Here is a 23,646-nt window from a genome sequence, read left to right as displayed (position 1 = left end):
ACGTTGTTACGGTACCGTAGATTTTTTATTTATTTTAAAATAAGGCAACCATTTGTGGTTAAAGGAAATATTACAATGTATGTGGATTAAATAAAATGGGAAAGTAATTTTAGCTGACAGAGTCTCTCGCTGGTAATGTGCTCCCGTTTTAAAAATTCTGTCGTTCCTGAAGATATCAGGAATCCTTTTAGTGGATTGACGAAGTGAGTTTGCGTACCTTCAATTTAAAAATGAAAGTAAATGTTCATCCTGGATAAGTGAATTAAATATTACTAATTGCTGTACGGTCAGGATATAAAATGTTCTTACTAATTATGAATTCTTTTCTAACTGAGAATACTGCCAAGTTTCAATTCATATTGTTCATATACAACGTCATTGTGAACTGAAAATGTAAATACGAAGAATTAAGGGGAATTTTTTGTTGCGTTCGTGATTGTTTGAATTAGAAGAATCTTTTATTACATGAGATAGATATGAAAATTGTTAATTTCACGGAGTTCTAAACAAATTAACTTTTTAAATCAATACAAGGTTAAGTTGTAAATAAGTATTTTATTTATTAAAATATTATTTCTCAATTATTATTTTTAAATGACATCTTCGATTGACATCGTGTTTCGAGTTTAAGAAACTTTTTATTAGAAACAAATGTTTTAATATTTTACTTTTTCTATTGAAAAGGGAAAGATTTTCTTTGACATTGACACTCATATGCACCGTGAGTATAGCAGAACAATACAGATCCTTAGAAAAATATAACTAATAATATTTGCAAGAGTACTATAAAAAGTTTCATTTATACCGTAGTCCCAAAATAATTCTAAATTTCTTTAATTTTTTTAGAATATTGCTGGTAACAGTTCTAGATTATTTCACATTTTGTATTAATAACTGTTGTATTTTTTATCTGCACATATTTGTTGCAACCGTGATGCAATGTTTCGAAAACAAGATAGAATTTCTGAAAATTTTGGGGATTTCAAAATACCAAATGTTAAACTTAAATATTATTTGATCTAATTTTACTTGTCTCGAGCTATTTCCAATTGAAAAAATTAAATTTTCTTATTTTGTTGTCCAAGAACCATGACATTCTTAATGGTTTAAATAATATTTCAATTACGTATGAAAAGAACAAGATTCATAAAGAAATCAGAATATGTAGTGATTTATAATTCTGAAGCGGTAACATCACCGAGATAGAGGAGAGAATATATTCTTGTGATCTAAGGAAACATTTTAGAAAATGATGTAAAACAACGTCCGCAGATATCAAAGTATTGGACCAATACCCAGAAGCTAAAACAAGAAAATCATAATAACTTGAGATTGCTCGATTTCTTTCATTTCTTAATTCCAATTTTCGTAGAATAACAATAGAAATCGAATCCCGTGAACTTATCCAATGAAACGTATATATATGTACATTTCATGGAAAATCTTATTCTAGAAATTCTTATCTTATTCTAGAAATATTATATACCAGAGAACTGCTATAGAAAGTGATTTATCGCGTGAATCGTGCAATTTATACTATGTTCTATGACAGTGGGTTCATTAATTACTTTCTAAAGACAAGCGGAGATTATTCATATCGTTGCTCGTAACATTTTTTATTGGAAACGTGTTGAAGCGTTCGCAGTATGTAGCTCGATGCGCAACACCGATCGTGAAAATGGTAATTTCATTGTATGAATATGTAGCGTCCATTCGTATCGGTCTGAATGAAAACTCCTAGTAAAATCATTTTTCTATTTTTCCATTATTGAATGGCGGGGAATTTAAATACGCCTTGATTCCGCGAAACGTATGCTTTCTTATCATGCGAGCGAGAATGAACCGATGTCCCGATCCTTTATTATTCACTCGATAGCGGCGGCATCGTCGTAGATCGTTTGTCACGCAAATGCCCGGAATATGGAATTACTGTAGCGCCATTGTGCTATTAGGTTTGCGTAGTTCCATTCCTATCGCGTGGACATTCACGGGGGAAACCTCTTTGCATAGTAAATATGACGTTCAGCGTATGAAACGCAGTCTTCTTTCTTTTAATGGACCTTCAGAGCTGCGCGCATTTTTCAAAGGGTGGTATTTTCCATTTATTATCGCGGAATACCACGGTTCCATGCATCATTAATCATTCAGGCATCGTTGTAAATTCATAAAATCTGTTAATGGATTCTGCTAGGGCTCTCATAACTCAAATGGTAACACTGGGACCTTATTTTATTAACAATAGGTTCATGGAACGCTCAGTCGGATATATTCTGAATTTTTCTGAGCATTATTTGCCAAATGTTTACGTCGATTTTTATTGAAACAATGAATACATGAATACGCGTCCTAACTGTCTATTCTTTTAAAAAATGTCTGAGATCTGAATGAACGAACATCAGCTTTTCTGGGAACAATGAAATGTTTACGATAAGTGTCTCTAAATCTAGTGTTACTTGAATGATGTTACCATGTATGGATAGGCTTCTTGTAAATTAAACAACGTAACACTTAATTAAAACTGGTGAGCAGCTATCTATCGATGAAATTGATTATCTAGAGATTGTATAAAATATTTATTGTTTTTTCTTGCAACGGTTATTGTGTTCAGATTAAAACAATGTTCAAAATTGAAATTCTTCGTTTAAAGCGAGAACATAAATGATGATAGTTATTTAACGCGCGTGTGCACGAAAAAATGACTTTGCAAACTGTAAATTGTACAAATATGTTAAACTCAATACAGAAAATTCGTTAATTCAATTATGAAAGTATTTATTAACTTTAAAGAGGGATTAATCACGTAGTTATTATTAATATATTTCTGACAGTTTGTATATCACGTGATAATGTATGCAAAGAAAATCTTTGTAATTACAAGAAGAAATTGCGCATGATTGGCGGCGTCGTACTTCGACGAGTTTACTGCGATCCGAACTGATTTTTTTCTCGCGATAAAACGTTATCGGAGTGTCAGAATTATTTGAACACGTGAAATTAACCTACTTATTTACCAACAAATTTAAAGAAAGTTTGATTGCCGTTGGAAACAATGTTCACAATTTAATGAACCCTTCACTTAGTTAATCAATTTTAGAGAAATTTTCGTTCCAGTGAACGTTGGTATTCGGTCAGTTATTTGTATCATGTCAATGCATAATCATTCATGGGATGTGAATATTTTTTATCCTAACGGTTTGAATTTTTTCAATAAATTAGCTTCGTTATGAGTTTTTTAACACTGGAATAACTGCAGCCGTAATAATTATACGAAATAGTAATATTAGCGGCAATATGTAAATCTGTAGGATATTAAAGAAATTCTGAAATTAGCGAACATTTACTGTTATGTTTCTGCTTCTTATTTTAATAATACGATTAGTAATGCAACTAACATAACTTCAAGTATTAAACATTTTTTAATGACATTTCAAAAAGATTGCACCCAATTATTTGTTCTTGCGTGTTTTGCATCGTCGCGGTAGTTCGCTACAAACATTTTCGCTCAACTCCTCTCGCAAAGAGGAATTTAATGGCTTGAAGCTGCTCTAGAAGTTGTTGAAATTCTTCAAAGGTCCTTTACTGAAAAAGTGATTGAAGTGGAAATTTAAATTATAATGTTTCAGCATTGATGAAAACATATTAATGCGTGGCACACTACAATTGTGATTGTATAGTTGTCGTCACTCTATTTTTTATGTTCACATAAGAAATATATCATTATATTGATTTAACATAAAGTTTTTGAACGTAAAGTTTCTATTGAATAGTAAATACTAGAAGAACACTACTTTGTCTGTTAAATGAACTAGAAAATGAAGTGAATTAATTTCAATTCTTTTATTATTTTCATGTTTTATACCTTAACGCTAAAACTATTGAGCAGGTCAGATTGATCCAGTTCGGAATCTTTATTTTGCAAGTACTTAACCCTTTGTACTCGAAGCTTTTTCTTACTGATCTTACCAGCAACTAGAAGTAATTTTAATGGATAAAACGAATTATCATATAAATAAATGATACGCATATGAAAAGAAAAGTCATAGATGTATTTTACTGTTTTTTATCGATTATAGATATAAATGTTATAACATATTTAATGACAAAATTTTATAGTTTGTAATGATGAATTTTAAATGGCTCTATTCCCGAGTCCTCGAGTTCAAAGAGTTAAATTACGAAGGCCTTGTTTTGTAAAAGATTTTTAACTAAATTTGGGTATTTGTATAGATACAAGATTAGGAGACCCTTCGAATCTCAAAAAAACGGGTTGTTCTAATTTTTATTATAAACTGAAAATAAGTTATTCTAATTGCTCGGTAGTTTTAATGTTAATAATTTCCCTCGTAAATTTAATAATTCAATTTGCACGAGTAGCAACTGCAAACTGCTATTTCCCCAGAAGTTGAATGCAAATTCGGTATCACTGATTTCTGGCGGGCAGATCGCAACAAGTGTCCAGCAAGTAACAATAGTGCGAGTATTATACATCCAGATGAGCGGGAAATTGAGAGGCTCGTTTAACCCAGACCACTATTAACACTAACCGCATTGTGAACTGATCAAATGTCCGTTTTTAAAATCTGATTAAAAATTCTGCACTTTCTTTCGTTCGTTTAACTTTATATCAATTTTCATATTTTCCGATTAATCGAATCTGCAGTTTTTGTCCTTCCTCTTGTTTCCGTTTCTACGAACAAAAATGTATCATCTAACTTGTTTACCTTCATTTTGTAAGCAATTATTTGACCGGTTAACTTGTTAACTATAGAATTTAGTTTTAAAAATCTCTCGTTTTGCAATTAAATAAAAAAATGAAGTGTGTACTCGTCAGATGCTGAGCGAATGCACCTAACATACATTTTAATGAAAAACCAAAGCGAAACAAAGGAGAATTATATGTTCATCTGAAAAAATAAATAATAAATAACGATGAAATTCGCGCGCAAGTGTCTGTAGAATAACGCTGGTTGGATGGGAAGCGAGTCCATATTTCCGCGAATCGTCGATTTATTGTCGGGGTTTTTATCATTGGAAAAACACACGGAGGTACTCTTATCTCCGGCGTCTCGTTTGTTCGCTCGTTCATTCTCGCAGCATTTAGGCCCAATTTACATTATACATCGGGCGAAGCTTGTGTACCGAAAAATTAGAGGGATTATTCAATGACTGTTACGTGTGGGTGTTGTTTAGTAATGTTCCGAGTGATGATCAAGCAGTCACCAACTTGAAATTCTTCTGATCATTTATGGTCGTAACAGATACATTTATATTTGAGGCGAATGTTCAGCTTTATATTTTAATGTCATACCTCTCGTTTTAAATAACGTTGTGTCAACGAAGGGAGATATTCTTCTTGCTCTATTTATCTGTTGAAACGAGACTGGTTTTTCAGGATTTAAGCGTACACGGTCAACTCTTCTAGAACATCAAAGTTCTAGTAGAATTATATGTTAACTATTAATCTTATATATTAACAATTTGACTCATATTGACTTTTATAAACATTATTTGGTAAATGTTTGAGTCACTTTTGATGCAATTAAATAAATATGTATCCTAATTGTCTACTGTTAAATCTTTAACTTCCAAAATGAACAAATATTGATTTCTCCAAATACAGTACAATAAACTGTACAGTAGATGTCCGTAAATCTAGTGTTAAACGTATAAGATTATACTCTTAGACTACACTTTGGAAAAAAACACTGCAGTCATTTATATCACCCTAGTTACGTTGTCCGTCTTCTCTATAAAAGCAACTATTGATCAGCAGAGCAATTTGCTACTAATATGATTTTCCGTGATACGCAGACGTGCGGGAGGAATTCGATTTGATGTCGTGAGAGGAGAATGGCTTGAGAATTCTCGTTGCACGGATTGCATCACGTCGGTGCGCCAATGCGAGAAAGGTGTTAAACTCCTCTCCGTAATCTTCTATTTAATCCGTGACTCGGGTGTCGGCGTCGGACATGGGATCCAGAACCGCAGGCAGGACACTGCTGGAGAAAAGGTTCGTTACAGGAAATTATATAATTAGCTGGATACATGCAGTCTCTGATCAAAAAATTAGGACCACTACTGATGTCATCTTTGAGAAGATCAGCAACCTAATTCTTTCTTTTATTGTATATTTTAAGTTGCGTCAACTTCATTGAGTCATTGGCAACTACTTTAAATTATGTAGATGATTATTTATGTATATGATTGTGTATTCCTTGGTTGTGATGGCTGATTAACTTAAGTGTACCATGTTGATTACTTTTAGAAATTTCAAAATATTAGAGCACAATTAGGTTACTTCTTTAGGGTCTTCTTTTATTTGATATTTTCTTCTTTTCCTTGGTTAGTTAGTGCATGATATGATGACGTCATCAAAACTTAATTTCTCTGCATAACTCTTGGTCCTAACCCTTTACAGACAAGAGGCGTTTCTCAATCGACAATTGATTTGACAGAGGAAAATTATAAAGTTTGATATTTAATATTAAATTTTGTATAATGCATCGATATGTAAAATATTGAAATGAAATAGTTTTGTTCATTAATTTATGTGCGGTCTCTCGTCAAGTTAGTTTCAAAAAATGCCGTATGCATCTCATTAGAAAATATTGAATATTTCCAATCAAACACTTCTAGAATACAAAGGGTTAACAATAGGACGAATAAATTATTATTTAATTACCTTTTGATTATTACTTAAAATATGGCGAAAAATGTAACTGCCCCAATTTTTTTATGAGGAACTGTAGTTTACCTATTGCAACATCTCCGCGTACACGCGATATAGCGAAGAATTGGTAATCGGGTATATACATCGATTATGCGTGTGCACTTGTGCACATGTGCGCTGTTGCCGAAGAGCACACGCGGTTTATTTGACTACGGTGTTTTCAAATCGCTTCCAGCTCTTGAAACTTTTTCAATGGAAAGACCCCCAACTTGTGGCCACTTTTCGGCACAAACAAGCTCTCCTTGAGAAGAGGATTCGTCAATAGCACGGTGAGTTGCTCGACATCACATCATTTTTGTATTGCATTCGCCGTGCATTCTGCTTTTCTTTAAAATGTGGAATTTCAAACCCTTTGATAGAATTTATTGAAAATAAACTTAAGTAGAATACAGATTAATCTGGTATGAGAAATGAATTAATATCAGTAAATAAAATTTGTATATAACTATTAGGTGAAGTTAATATATTAATCGAAAATATGTTTTTCATTTGAAAAATTGATTTGTGAAAACAGTTTTTCACTCGAAGTGTTTTCTCGCTGATATTACCAGCAACTTGAAGCAATTTTAATAGAAAAAGCATATTAAATGATGCGTGCAAGAAAAGAAAAGCCATAGATGTATTTTACTGTTTTTATTGATTATAGATATAAATGTTATAATATATGTAATGACAAAATTTTACAATTTGTAATAACGAATTTTAAATGGCTCTGCTCCTGAGTTTTCGAGTTCAAAGGGTTAATGTGTTTTTTTTTCAGTTTATACGGTGAATTTGATTTAGAGTAATACAGGTTGAGATACTAAGATTTAGAATAATTTAAGAGCAGCAAACTGGAATTAGAACTTCCCTGAGTTAGTCCTCAGAAAGCGGATGTTTTTGATGACCGCGTGAACAGCTATTCACGAGGCTACGCAAACTCTTATCCATCTTTCCTCTCAAATGTATTTTCGAAGCTAGATTTTCTAGCATTTCTACTTTCTCTAGCGGCTTGTAATTAACGAGTCGATTTGACTACTTAAAATGAATCTTCTACAGTGTTTTTAACTATTACAAATTGAAACAAACAAAGGTTCTGTAGTCTAAAGATTTAGAAAACATAAGAATGAAACGTAGGCGTCAGCCGTAGTGAATTTTCGTTTACAAAAATATATATTAATTTCGAACAGATATGTAAGATATTAATATTGTGATCTAGAGTCGTACTAATGTACTTTAATTTTATCTAAGTATCGAAGATGCCCCAGACATACAAGTGACAGAGACAATATTAAATTTCATACGACAAATTACTACGATGATGTACTGATCTGTATGTACTGTGATTCCAACTGTTCTTACTAGCATATTATATTCCATAATATCTTGCCTAGAACTTGATATTACTACCTGCAAGGTTACAAAAAAAATAAAAATGAAGCTAACCTAGATCTAGACAACTTAGTAGTTAGAGTTAAAGCAAAGAATTTTTTTCAGGGATGAATAAAATTTCGAAATACATAGGTAATTATAATCTTGAGAACATTAATTCCAGGAAGTAAAATTACATCTTCTGAATATGCTGATGCTTTCAAAATATGTATATTGAACATATTCCTCATATTACTATGACTATAAAATCTTCATAAGTTTTTTCGATTATTTTATAATTTGTACATTTAGAATTATTATATTATATTTTAAGTATTTGCTCCATGCAAATATCGTTTCAGATAATTATAAACATCCCACATATTTAACAGAGAATCTATATTTTTATGAATTTTTTAAAACATGTAATTAACAAAAAATGTACTATCTTTGTAAGAATATTAAAAAAAAGTTGAGAAAGAAGAAAAGATTTCAGATTCAGGGACTGAAAAATCATGATTGATTTATTAGAAATAGTATTTTTCAAGAAAGCAACGAAATTATATGGACGTGTACATAAACAAGTTGCTGAATCCTGAAGTATAGTCTTTCTAGTGTAAATATTATTGGTAAATATGAACATAATTCTTTACGAAGGGGGTCTTAGATGATTCCATTATTAGATAAACCGTTTCTGTCACAGAAATGTTAGGATAGAATCTAATTGGAAAATAACTGAGAAACGTGAATTTTATTTACTAAAAATGCTTATTTATCTTGTAAGTTGTTACATTATCATTATTTTTTTTCTAATATTTATGTAGTACTTAGTTTGATATTTAAATGGAATGTACATTTTCTAGTGTTATTTATATATTTATTAAGATTTTAATAACGATCCAAATTAGAGCCATTTATTATATTTGATGACACAAACAAAGAAGCAACAGAAAATCTTTTATAACGTTTTTTCATTTTAATTTGCCAAAGTTTAAGCATTCCTTATAAATTTTTGCAATTTTAGCCCAGGCGAAGGAGATTAAGAATTTATTTGTAAATCGAATGCACTTCAGTTTATTCAAATCAGACTATTAGACTTTTAAATATCATGAGTCACGACTTGAGGAAATTTAATTTTGATAATAATATGTTCAAAGTTTTTGGTACATCTTTTCTTGTAACAACATTAGAATTTCTTTACCTATGTTTCATCAACTATTCTTGGCGTATAAAGTAATCTTTTGTCGTTTTTAAACATCTGTTCCTGTTTTTTTAATTTTTTTAATGTTCTGGTTGTATTCGAGTGCCTGATACTCCATAGTTAATGCAACTAATTCGTTATTTTTTTCTTCGCAAAATGAGTAAATAGATATTCGAGCCTGTAGTCATGTTCGTAATTATCATCGTATTCAAGAAGAGTTTGAACCGCCTATTGTAAATATATATCTCTAGCTGGATTGCGATTTCAACTGTACTTTCGCCCGAATAAAGATATTTGGGAGCGAAAGTTCAACTGACCAAATTCAAACTTTCATTGTTATTTTATGTATTACACCCAGAATATCTTTACAACAATTCATCAGATAAGAAAACTGCAACCAAAGTATTGTTTCGTCGCAATGGAAATTTCTACTATTCAATGTTTAATTTGTATATTTAATTCATTACCACTTCCATCAATTATCAGAACTAGGTAAACAAAATTAACGTTGTGGATTATACACATGAAATTTCTTTATGCAGTATGAAAAATCTTGAGCGTCACGAATATATGACGCGGGAAGATATTAATGTTGGTCCATTAAATTGCTTCATACGATAAAAATTAAGTTTACATTGGATACTAGTCATAAATTCTTCAATTCTCATTTCTATATCATGAAGTTGATTAAACATTCGACGTTCAAAGTAAAAACTTCGTCATTTCCTAAATTCTGAATTATTTTTTCTCCGTTTTTTCTATCGTTTAATTACTCTCGAATATTACCGTTTTAAATTCAAACTATTCAGGCATTAATTTATTAACATTTCATCTACCACACCGTACTATACATTTTTCTGTACATAATTTTAACGATTAAGATCGCCGCATATTCAAACTCCAAGCACCAGCTAATAATACAGTCCACTTTAATTTTAATAAGTAATTCAAAGTTGTTTAAAGTTTACAATCATGGCGACGAGATACCTTTAGCATCGTTTCTTCGACATCGTGGAACCGAGATATCTCAATCATTGTAGTGAAAGGGTTAAAAGGCTGGCGGTAGATAAAGTGTCAAGAACAAGAGGACTATTTTACCTGTAAAGTTTCCTCCAATCTCGCAGTGCGGATCGTGTCGGAGAGATTTGCGACACCGTTTCTAGATGAGCCCACGCGAAGTTCGAAGTCGTCCGCGCCATGAAATTCACAAGAGAACTTTTTCAACTAGCACACACCAATTTTAATGACATTATGTGAGACATAGTCCTCAAGAAAATATTTGACACGTATTTTTTCTTATCGGTCGACATCCATTTTGAGAGGGTGTAAACACCCCACAAAGCTGAGGATTGAAAGTATATTTTTCACAATATCTTTGAAAGTAAAGGACGTAGAAAATAAATTTTCGGGTGTGTTTTTACCTCTTCAAAGTGGATGTTGACCGATAAGAAAAAATACGCTGTGACGGCAGTTTTCATACTCAGTCAATAAAGGGCTACCGACACCTAAAAGCATTTTTCGCTATTGCTCAGTTCTTTACTTATTTGTATATATATTAACTCGTTGTTAACAAAAAGAAAGGTGGGGGCGTCTCCCGCGACTTCCGGAAATCTTGGAACTGAGTAATTTTCTTTTTGGCGATTCAATTAAACGGATTTGTCATTGGTCGAAATGGAATCCGCGCGTAAATACATTATTTTGGGCGCGTGAGTGACCATGCCCTTGGCAAAAAAGGGCAAGCAGGTGAAAAAGATCTTAGCTGGTCGTTCGGAACTTCCTGGCGCGTGTTAGATTGACTTTACGAGTAGCTATAGCCTATTCTCTTGGAAGTAATAAACATCAAGTCGCGAATACAAACAATGAAAGAGTTCCTGTTGGTACAAGAATTCATAAAAATTTGAAAGGCTTTAGACATGTTGTGATTCCTCGTGTTGCGTTGTAGAAATTAAAGAATCTTCTGAAAATCGCCGCTGCTCGTGATTTTGAATCTCTAACATCCTTCTTTCCATATTTTAACAGGCCGCTTCAACGTGTTAAATATTTTCTTGAGAACTATATGTTACATAAGTTTCATCAAAATCGGCGTGTGCTAGTTGAAAAAGTTCTCTTGTCAGTAGCGTGTCGCTGCGGGTCAGCGAGGTCGAGTCCCGAAAGCACTTGGAATGCATGGGATCGTTAAAGTTGCATTGAGACCGCGCGGCGTGACGATGTCGCATCGCGTCGATTCCCTGGGGCCACCGCGCCGGTCGCGGCATAGACGTTCTCCGGAGCGCGCGTAAGCTGTAAGTTCGCCCGCGCTAGACAAACATCGCCGTGGCACGGCCGTATTAGTCAGTCGCATCTGTCAATAATTATTATCGTCAAGCACGTAGCCGCCGTTGCCGCCGCCGCGCAGCGGCGTACGAACCGATCGCGGCAGACGACCACTATATAACGTTATCCGAGAAAACACGAGGCGAGGCGATATCAACGACCCGCAGATACGCACGTTGGATTCATCGCCGGCCAAGAGCAACGGAAAGAGAGTGAGAGAGAAGCGAATGCGACAGAGTAGGATGATGTTCGAGCCGAAGAATGGTAGAATAAAGAATGATACAGAGATGGGACGGGTGAGAAAGAGAGGAGGAGAATCGAGAAGAGGATCGAGAGGAAGGAAGACAGAAGTGGTCGCAAGAACGGGGGACGCCGGAGAGACGTTCGACTAAGCAGTCGCGACTAATTTGTCCGCGGTGACTTATAGACGATTGCCGTGACGTTAATTTCCTACGCGACCTCGGGAATTATCGGCCGAACGAGGATTTCGGGGAAATCTTTTTGTCTATCGCATCGACCCGATATCGACGCGTGTAATTTGTCATTCTAACCGGATGCTGAATTATTGAAGGCTCGCCGCGTTGAATATTGATGGCACGCGTACGCAGTGGTCGACTCCGCGCGCCGCACTATGGGGCATTTGTCTCCTAATTGCGGTGCAAACTACTTTTTCGTAAATATCTTTAAAACCAAAAAAATATACACATAGTTGAATAAACGTTTGGGCTATAATGATTTTTATTCATATTTGTTAATTATTAACGTGATTATACAGCTTTAAAGAAGATAGCCTCGAAAAGATTAAAAACTGAAATAGTCAATTGCAACCTTACTGCTTTTATAATTGATATAATTCCAAGTAGGATTAAGTGTACTATGTATGTATTCGAATATTTTCAAATTTCATGTCGATATTGTAAATAGTTTTTTAATTATATGTTATTTCCCATTTTCAATGTTCATCCTTCAATTGTATGCTATTATCTGCAGCTGTGCTTGGTGGAGCAATTTTTATTTATACCAAATAGAATTTGCAGCTAGTGGCAGTCAGTTTTTACTCTATATTAAAAAGTAGATTTTCCTCTTTATTCTTTTTAAATGGAAAATGCCGTACTAGCGCGAAGATTTCGTGACGCGCCGCGAACAGTGTTGCATAAAAATTGTTGGAACTACTACAGTGATGGATAGTAGCACTTAATTGTTGTTCTATATTATGCAGTTAACTGTAAAATTTAGTTTGAAAAATCTCTCATTATGCGCGCAATAAAATCAAATAATACAGTGTATACTCGTCAAACGCGGGGCAAATGCATCTGTAATATGTTCAAACGAAAAACTACAGCGAAGTGAAGATGAACTACATGTTTATCTGGAAAAATAAAGAATTGATTGTTAAAAAAATTAGTACCATTTTGCGTTTTAACATAACTAAGATAACTTAAGATACCTGGTTAAAAAGTAGGCTCTGCTCTTTCCAACAATGCCAAAAAACGACATCGAATTCTACTAAACAAACCTTACAAGCACGATTTTATTCAGAAAATGTTCTTTTACTGCGTTTAGAAGGCAAATGCGCCATAGTGCGATCAAATTGGCCCAGCAAGTTTTTGAAGCCCCTTTGCACGCCGAACGAACTAATTCTAAGGCGACAGCAATTTCTTCTTACTTGTTTCTTTTAGTGGAGTTGTAGGCTAATCTTCTGGAGGTACAGCGAGTGGCTGTAGTTGTGGCTCGTTTTGTTATAATAATATCCGATGTCATGTAATCTTTTTGAACACATAACACGGGAGAAACTATCAAATGTAACTGCTGAAGGAAATACTTTTTGATGTAATTGAATGAAGTAACCAAATAGCGAAATTAAACGAAGGTAGAAGTAAATCGGTTGATTTAAAGAGGAGATCGAATCCACGAGCAACTGCTTTTAATCTTCACACTCATATTTTATGTATAAATTTTTCATACGACAGTTATTGGTGTTAATCACTTGCACTGAAAAGATGTACTCAGCACGTCGTGATGCTTTTGTTCCAAAATTGCCAACGACATATTATATACGTCGATAGTCTTATTGCATTACATATTTCAGATTGTTTTGAAATCTATTACTTTCTGCAAAATTATTAATAAACAGAATTAGTATACATATCTGTATATAATAGGTGAAGACAAAATTCTTCCGCGCGAGATCCTGCCGAGTCTCCGAATTCGTTGCCTCCACAAGTGGTTGAAGATGCAATATGTGAGTGAGATGTCTTCTGAAGTTATATTGTGGATTAAAGTGAAATCAATTGGGAAACTTGGTTTTATTTTCGTCTAGTTGTTACTGTCCATTGAAATCATCAACCGATTTTCATCCTGACTTCTATGTTTTTGTTTTTTAGTGGTTATAGATACTTGTGTAATCTGGAATTACGTTTTTTCAACGAGGTATCTGACTTTTTTTATCAGAATGCCAAATATCAATTTTGCTATGTGTATATGGAGAGATTGGGATTTTCAGAGAGCAATCAGGTTCCGTGAGATTGCAGCAAGTACTCTCAGATGATAGATTCTTGTTCTTTGATTGTTCGAGAAGGAAACCTGCAGAAAAATTGCAGGTAGCCAGTAACGCAGCAACTGTTGTTTCACGAGTCACTTGAACACCCAGCATGGGATTTTGAATGTTGATAACGAACTTGAGTGCTCTGGATATCTTGTGTATACAAGACCCGGCAACCGTGTGGAGAGATACGAATTACGTGTACGAAGGAGATGTCTTAACCCGTGTTTATTCCGTTTCTGGTTTAATCGTCAATCTTTCGTACAATAGGAAATTGATACTTCGTTATAAAAATATGCCGTAATAATTAAGAGAACGTTATATTGTAATGTGAATGTATATATTGAATTTGATTCTTGAGAACAGCTTATATTTATTGTAGTTTATCTATTTTGTATCTATTTTTTTTATTATTACTGCAATTATTGCAATTGCATTTATTATTATTGTAATGATTGCAACAATAATATAATTACAATTTCCTCAATTTATAAATTATAATTGAATTTATAAAATGTTACTCGAATAAGTCATTTTACATCGTGAAAAATGAAAATCTGTTGTTGGATAGATTAGATGTAAGTTTCCACTACGGTTTCGACACTTCAATATTATTTAGTTCTTCCATTGTTTTAAATGTGTAAATTATTGTCGATCCATAAGGCATAGTTTTTTAACTTACAATTCTTTCTGTGCCCTTTCATTTTGTTGACAATGTACATGAATATATATTCTCCTATCTGAATATAACTCATTGATATATTGCTTATACGAACTTTAATATGTAATATTAGAAAAAGAAACAAAAATAAGAATTGAACTGACGGATTTAATTGTGTGTCACATGTAAGCGGGTGAGACAGGTGTAATGCAACGTGTAATATATGTGATTCTCTCGTCGGGACGGGTTACATACAACTATTGGATCATTTTACCTTGCGTTAATGTACGTTGCGGTTGTTTCCATCCTGTATCTTTTAGCGTTAGTAATTAGGATAATTAACCTTTAGATGACCGTCATAGTCTCTTTTCTTTGGAACTCCTTAAATCATCAAATTCTGCAATGCATTCACGTTGTATACAGAGTGTCCTATTTTAATCTATAAATGCAATTATTTTCAGGATTATTTGTTATTTATCAAATGTTCCAAATGCAATATTCTTTGCTGTGATGGGTTTTCGACGTAGATAGGTTAATACATTTTTCTAGAGAATGGACTATGGACTATTTATGTATTAATTTATCGTGTCAACTTCGTGACGAAAATTTTAAACTGAATTGGGAAAATCTAAGTGTTGTTTATTTTATTTTAAATGTAAATTATATATTACTTTTCTATTATCAATCGTTAACCTTCGAAGAAAATGTAGATATAGAATAAGCATCAACATTTTACTTTTCCTAATAAATTAGTAACGAGAAAGTAGTTGTACCGATCATTGTTAAGAAATAAATCGTAGGGCAAGGGGTTGAGAAACATTATTAAAACATTTATGCTAACCAGACATATGTGTATGTAAATATTTCGACGATACGGATTCGCAAAGACGGAATTGGAACGAAAAATAATTTCGGTTCCGGTCGACGCAACCGATAGAATTTTTCCTGTTTGTAATTCCAGAAATTTATGCGCCAATGATTCGATCGCAAAGTTACCAATTTGCCGCCGGTGCGTTCAATTTTAACCTTTATGGATCGTTCCACTTGTTTCAATTACGCATATGCTCCGTTGATGCGAAATGATCTACCGGATATTTTGCTTTCGGTTTCGTGTGTTTTCCTTGAAACGTCGGAATCAATCGGTATACTCGCTGGCAGGTCCAGTCAAATTTAAAATATTTTACGCCAACGTGTTTGAACAGTAAATAAATAGTTTGCAATTTTCGTGTGTAAATATTTTGAATATGTTCACCGTTGCAAGCTATTTGCAAGGTCACTTTCCGATATAGGCGTTATTTGGGTTAAAATCGTGATTATTGGTTCATTAGAAATTTCGATTATTATAGTATATGGTATTTAGAAAAGAAATATATTTAATAGATATTTTTTCAGTTTCACAAAACTATTGTTATAATCACATTTTACCTATTAGTAACGTATAATAATTGTTTCATGTGGCTTTAAATTTAATAAATTTATTAAACCACAAAATACGTTCTTTTCTGATATAACATTTACTGATTTTGTTAACAATTTTTTGACAATGAAATGCATGTATTTTTCAGATAATTGCTCTTTTAAAACTATGTTAATGAGGTACGCATTTTCAATGAAATAAGTTAAAATATTTCTATTTTTGTAAAGATATAAGAAGTAGCAATTAACATTTATTTGATAAGAATTGACGACAGTAATTGCTCTTACTTCTGCATTCGTTGCAAAACCTGTAAAAGCATAGTTCGATCCGGCTATGAAGATGTAAGCTTGATAAGTGTCATTAACCTCATTCGAGCAGGTGTGTTCTGGTAGCGATAACGTCGGATCTGTAATTACCATTAATGGTTAAACAACACCCTATAACGTAAAATGAAACGAAATTGTCATTTTACCTTTTCCTTTTTACTTCATTTCTATAACACAATTTTTAATTTCTGATACATGTCATGTTCAGCTGTTAAACAAACTTTTTACTGCACCAAGCACATTGTATGATAATATCAAATAAAAATGAAGTGGTTGAAATATTTGACAAAACACTAATCATGAAATAAACAAATGAAAATAAAAACGTAAGAAGATTTGTTCAAAGATTTAATTGGAAAGGAAGACAGCTACAAAGTGAAATAATAAATAATGAATAAGGTTTTAAATAAATAAAGATCCATTGAGAAGAAAAGGAAACAGATTTTTTGCAATGCTTTATATTATTATCAGGTTGCTTGAAAAGTAAGTCTCAAAGAGCGCTTTATCACTGATCGGTCCATTAACAATGATTAAGTAATTAAATAACTTCGTGTATTTTTTGTACCCATCTTATTATCATTTCAACCTTTTTAATCTTTTGAAAAGTCATCATTAATTTTAATAACCTTATCTTAATACAATATATTCTTTTTAGATTCCGCTTTTATGAACAATTTTTTCCTTCTACAAAGAGAACTGTCGTGTCTACCGTTGAATGATTTTTCGTGGTCAAAGATAAACGTCGATTAACTAATAAAAAATCTGGAGAACCCGAGAATGAATTCATGTTTTCTAATTGAAGTTTCGAAATTTTATTACAGTTTATATTGTCCCATTAATTTATAGCTTCAATTTTGTAGCAAGTGTTCACATTAAAAAAAATTTCATTTAAAAGAAATAAAATGTACTAAGATATTTTTTTGTTACCCGCACAAACCTATGTTAGCTGTTTTTTTATCTCTCTACTCTGATAATGAGAGTGCTCCGTGCTTCGTCTTTAACAGTGGGATCTTGGGATCTTGGGACTTCTATCCTTCTTGGCTTGCTGCCAGGATAGGATTTTACTTTTAGGTCTTGATGTAGTTCATTGAATATTGTTCATTGTTTAGAAACTGCCCGAAACTTTACATTAAAAATACGGTTCATTACAACAACCTCTCATTAATTATCGGGTTGATGTATAAAAAAGTCGCGTTGTGAGTAAAAAATGAACCATTCTTTCTGAGAGACTCGTTTCAATGTTTAAGATTGCTTAATATCAGTGCTATACTGAAACAAAGCTTTATTATTCTTTAGATATTAATTGCATAAGAAATTGTTACCTTATATTATGTAAGAGAATTTGGCAATTCATTGTAATTGCTATCTATATTAAAAAAGGTACTAAGAGTTTTCAATTGTTAATTGTTAGTTACCAAACTAGTCTTAAACATTTGCCAGTGGATAAAGTGTTAACTATGATAATTTTTACTTGAAATCGAACAGTACATACAGTTTTCCAAGATTTTCTTTGGAAATTTCTCTTCCTTCCTTTGATAAATAAACTTCTGATGAATAATATTATTTAATTAACCCATTTGCATCCTTAGCATATATATGCGCACTATTTTCCTGGCCATTATCACCGGAGTGTACATATGCGCGTATTCACATTGCGAGTGAATAGTAGTGATCGCAAACAGGTTAAATTATTTGTCAGAGTGGTACAATGCAAAATGTTAGACAAAAAAGGATTATGATTCAGATAACAATAAGTGTTAGCAGGACGGCAGAGAGATAATAGGAGTCTTTCGTTGGGTGTTTTGTTTACAATTTTGATTGGTTACGTGTAACTGTATTGATAAATAACACATCCGTATTGAAAGTGAGGTTAAAAACAGATGAAAATTGATTGATTAGATCCACATACCTTTCCCTAGTATCCTTGTCTGAGACACATAATAATGAATAGGTAATTAGATCTATAAAACGAAAACGTATTATTACTATAACTTGTAACAATGACAGTATTAAAGTCTAGTAATATGGGAACATTTTTTATTTTGCCGTATTATGGAAATGGGTTAAGTAAAACAGACCTATATCAGCTTAATGACATAGACGGGCAGTTAATTTTTATCTTCAAATGAAGAGACTCGACCAACACATTAACAGAGGTGATACATATTTAAGTGTCCATTACTCGTAAGATCAGAACTTTAAAGGCTTCAAACTTGACTTTTCGGGATGTAAGGAACTTCTCCCTCGAGAATCTTCGTTACTATGGATTATCCAACTGGCGGAACTAACTTGCGCAAGTTCCGGACATTTAGTGTGGTTCAAGAATGTATTGCAGCTCATGGACTACCGAAGTAATTAGCTTGTATCTTATATTCCGTGTCTGTATTTAATATTCAAGAATTGCTCCCACTTGAATAATGCGTTAATTACGAAACGATTAATTTCGAAGGACCACTGATTTGTTATTGTAGACATGAATGCACGTTTTTGCGTTATCTAATATCATAGCATCAGATCATCACAGTGTTTTTAATCATTTGGAACGAAGTCACTTTAATATGTTTCCTTCATACCAAAATTTTCAATCTTATTCGTTGAATTGTAACAGATTTGAAATATTAGAATACAGCTGATCCTTGATTTCTATGAAAATATACACGAAAGCCACTATAGTTGTATATAGTAGATAAAAAGATAACACTAAAACTATCGAGCAGTTGAAGTGACTTATTTCTAAGTTTTTATAAAAATTAGAACAATATACTTCTTGAGATTTGAAGAGTCCCTTATTGTTGTATCTGTGCAAATATACAAATTTATTTTACAATTTTCGCAAAAGCCTTGTCATAATTTAAATACCTGAAAACTAAAAATTCTAAGATGCGACAATTTGTCCTGTTTGGTAGTTGTAGTGTTAAAGCAACTATGTACTTACTTATGTCGGATTTATTTTTCCGTTCCGATGGATTTTCTTGGTCAGATAAAACGGGAAGCAACTGTCGCGTATCTGTACCCGCGCTTCCTTTAATAACACCAGTATCAGAAATAGTAGCACGTGTTTGGATTTATAGATGCTTATAGATTCGCAGATTTATCGTTGACCTTCGATAAAAGGACCACGATAAAGTCCACCATAGCTCAACTGCGTTCGATCGAGACAGGTATTAAAACCTTCTGGCGCTTGTCTGCCGGTCGCAGAACTCGTTCGATGAATCACTGCCGCGTTTTCTCGTCCCATGGGTAGGTAGCTACATGAAAATGCTAATCGCTGGGAATTGCAGTCGCGCGCGAACGATAATGACCCCTCGCCTTTGCATTTCGGATTCGTGCAGACGCATATCGCGCGCGATCTTTCAGTCGCTAAAGATGCTACCAATAATTATCGATAAGATATCTGCGGCTTATCGAGAGGCTTTGGTCCACTGATTACGTCGTTGAAGATATCGACGCCAAAGTCCAAGCAGAGTGCGTTATTAGGCGTGCTAATGTACGATCAACTGTTTTTCTTTGTGAAATTCGGTATTTGTTACTGAATAATCTAAATTTCTGCGCTATCTACCCGATATTCATTATTTATGTTGTAGATTACGCGTGTTTATGCTTTTATGGCAAATATGAATACGCACAGCGTAATACAATAAAAGCTTTGTTGTTATGTTGTTTTTAATATAACGGGAGTTTTAATAAAAAAAAAAACATTTTCGTTTCATTTTATGAATTAATGTATAAAGAATAGTTTTGTGCACCATGTTGTTAAAAGAATTTGCTAATAACCTTGTCCATTTCGTCTTATATTTTCCCTACGAATAAAAGATATTACTGAATACAGTCAATAAATAATAGATCATCATGCAAATTTACAATTACACATAAATGGAAAACAGGAAAACAGAAAATAAACAGAACTTTATTTCTTTTTCAAGGAACTTCATGAAATTTGAAATAAAATTGTTTCGTTTTATTGAACGGAACTACTACAGTTTTACAGCTACGATACTGTAGAAACCGAGAACTTAGTGTACAAAAAGAAAAAATAATACACCATAAATCATATATCAAAAAAGTTTACATTATTAAATAAATTCCCACATTCTTCATTGAAATGTATGCAATCGAATCCCTGGAAACATTGACACCACTCTACGGAGAACTCGTCAACGCGTTAAAAGAAGCAAAGAAGACGAGTTTTTTCTGAGATGAAACTAAGGAAAACGAACATTTGATGTGTTGCAACCTCTAATAGCTCTTCTACTTTCCTCTCTGTCGCTGCAAAAAGTAGTTGGCGCTAATCGGCGCCGGCAACCGTTAGGCGCAGGATCGACCAACTGATCGAGCGAGTGAGCAAGCGAGCGAGCGAATGGACGCAAGGAGATCTGGCCGGATTCCAGGAGCGTCTGGCGGAGGCGCCGGTTTTATTGTTTCCCGATGGTTTTGCCCACGCGATCCGCGGCGCTTAATCGACGCGCCTTGGCCGATGTCTTCACCAGACACGCGTTGTTCGCGACCAGACTCCGTGACGAGCGGTTCCACGATCGTGACAAAAGTTGGGCACTCTATTCATTAGTTGTACTTACAGTTCGTTTCTTTTCTCCATAGACACGACCACCAAGCTAAAAGTGCACAGGGGCAAGGAGAAATGGCATCATAATCCGCCTCGGTTCTTTCAGGAAACATAGCAGCTGAGCTTCCGTGTTCTTGAGATTCGGTAAACATAAAAAGCTGCCGCCGTGCAGAAACGGAATCCAACGCCAATGTTCGTACCGTCAGTGGCTAGGAACCTGGCACTTATAACGTCATAGGGGCGGATACAGTTGCTCCGAGAAGTCCAATTGCGAGTCCGGAAACGACTCTTCGCGCTCTTTGTCGTGCGACCCAATTAATATGCGTGAACGCCTCAGCTAATCATATACCAGAACCGAAAATTTGTGTGGGCAAAGTGTGCGCCTTTGAATCTGACCAATCAGATGAGAGTGCCAGGTCGTCAGCAACTGACGGTACATCTCACTTCGTCGCATTCTGTTTCGCTTGCATTCTTTGTTGAGCGACTCGGCCAATGACAAGGACGTGCTCAGAACTGAGGTGTCACTGTTGCCATAACTACGGGGCCGAGTGCAACGAGTGGTCGTCTCCCCTTGCCCCTGTTCACTTTTAGCTTTTAGATCGCGGTCGGGAATGTGAGAGCTGCTCTGTAGTCTACGCGGTAAAATAACGACTGTCGTACGCTCCAGTGCTGCAACCAACGTAAACCAATGGACCTTCGTCCTCGAGCATTGCGCCGCACGTTTGATGCGACGATGACGCCCCGTGGACAGAGGTCCATTAGTTTACATTGGTTGCAGCGCTGAAGCGTACGGTAATCGTTATTTTGCCGCGTACACGCCGCGTTCGCTGCGACTAGTGGACGGAGAGCCTTAGGCTACGTTGGATGTGTATACGGACGAGCTCACATATTTCCGAATTGGTCGTTCAAAGGTTCGTAGTTTCAATCCCTCCACATCGCACGAAAAATTAGTGTGATGTGATCGATCCGCGTGTATGGATGAACAGGTGTAACACCGGATGACCAGAAAGCATTCAGTCTAATTGCTTCTCTTTGAAAGATCACTTAATGGCTAGCTTGGGGAATGTGGGTCTGACTTCTATTGAGTTTTCATCTTATTTATGATGCTAATTTGCTATTCGTCAATTCAATTCAGATGACGTGGTTCTGTAGGTGCAATGGCCCGATCTTATTTAGATTGACAAATGTCTACATCTTCAATTGTTTTTAGGGGTATACAGAGTCTTGTACAGATGCCTATTTAACTATTCTTCTTATATTTATTTATTTTCATAAATATGTATTTTTTTTATTAATTGTCAATGATATTCATGAGGTAATAGTTCTTTTAAAAAAGTGAGCTATCTTTCTCCAACTTACCCTAACTGGTTACTCTTGGAAGATCACTTGACGGTTAAGCTAAGGAACGTTGGTCTAATTGCTGAGTTTTCATCCTACATTGTGATGATAATTCGCTATTGATCAATATAGTTACAAGTAACCAATGAAAACTATTATATAAACAAGACACAGCGAAAGACCTTCCTTGCCTCTGTGTCATTACGGTAGACATCAAGTCATCTTCCGACAATATATTATTTCTAGCCATGCTCGATTGTTTACTTTGTATACACATCCAATCTAATCGTAGCCTTAATTGACCATATCGATTCGTCACTCGCAAGCTTTGTCAGCTCGAAATCGAAACCTTTCCCGTCTTTCGATCGTTTTCACGAAGCTAACTTGGGAGAAAGCGGGAACAGTGTTTCCCTTTGTATGGGACGAATCGATGGTCCGATTGTGCGTACGTGACACGCGAACTTCTGACGCGATTTGTATTACAGATAAGGAGCCCTTTGCTCCCCGATTCCACAATGCGGACGTCTGTTTAAGATTATGGTCAGCGATGCGATACGTGCGCGATTTTTCGGTCGATTGACCCACTTAAATTTGTGCCGGCACGAACACGCGCGATTACGATCTTTCCGTGGTTTCGGCATCCAGATATGAGAAACGCTAGGAATACAAAACGCGTGAAATGTTTCTTTAATGTGGTTAGAGAAGTTTGACGGTCTCTTGAAGCGGCCATTTCGAAGAATGGGACAATATGTGGCTATAGATTGAGTGTATGAAGTCTTCGTGCACGCGGATACAATAAATTGGTTTTCTCTTTTTAATTTGGTTGAGCTGTGGCATGATTATGGATTTAGATGTTGTTAGGAAGGAAGTTTTTGATGAAATGTTACATTTTCTTTAATTCTCGAGCACTATTTACGTAACCGTTGCGTTAGTATTTCATGAATTTAATTAAATCAAAATTGACATTTAATTAACCCCTTGCTTTATGATTTCTTTCTGAACTGTGATCGATCTAACTATTTTCTTATTAATGATTTATTGAAAATACGAGAAAATTCGAGTCTTATTCTATGTCAACGTGTGTTTTAAGGAATAATCCTTGATAACAGAGGAATAATATGTAATTCGCATTCAAACAAATTGAACAATATTTATGTTTGTTAAATTCTATTTGAAATCTTCATCACAAGTCTGACACGATATTGTA

General features: G+C 34.3%; 1 protein-coding gene across 7 annotated transcripts in view; it reads left to right on the top strand.

Moving 5' to 3' along the window:
* Pde9 (phosphodiesterase 9) overlaps positions 1-23,646 on the top strand; it is a 265,907-nt gene that overhangs the window by 1,874 nt on the left and 240,387 nt on the right. The window contains exons 2-3 of one of the 7 annotated variants that reach the window (XM_076367848.1): positions 5,812-6,010; positions 6,906-6,999. The exons of 4 other annotated variants lie outside the window; for them this stretch is intronic. The gene's annotated coding sequence lies outside the window, so the exon portion shown is untranslated. Of the gene's footprint in view, positions 1-5,811; positions 6,011-6,905; positions 7,000-21,898; positions 22,013-23,646 lie in introns of those variants that run through there. 2 more of the 7 variants (XM_076367849.1, XM_031985590.2) reach the window with 2 other exon arrangements.

This window comes from Nomia melanderi, chromosome 5 (assembly GCF_051020985.1).
Source record: "Nomia melanderi isolate GNS246 chromosome 5, iyNomMela1, whole genome shotgun sequence".
Classification (NCBI taxonomy): Eukaryota; Metazoa; Arthropoda; class Insecta; order Hymenoptera; family Halictidae; genus Nomia; species Nomia melanderi.
The sequence above is the reverse complement of the archived record's forward strand: the minus strand, read 5'-3'. Positions and strand labels throughout refer to the sequence as shown.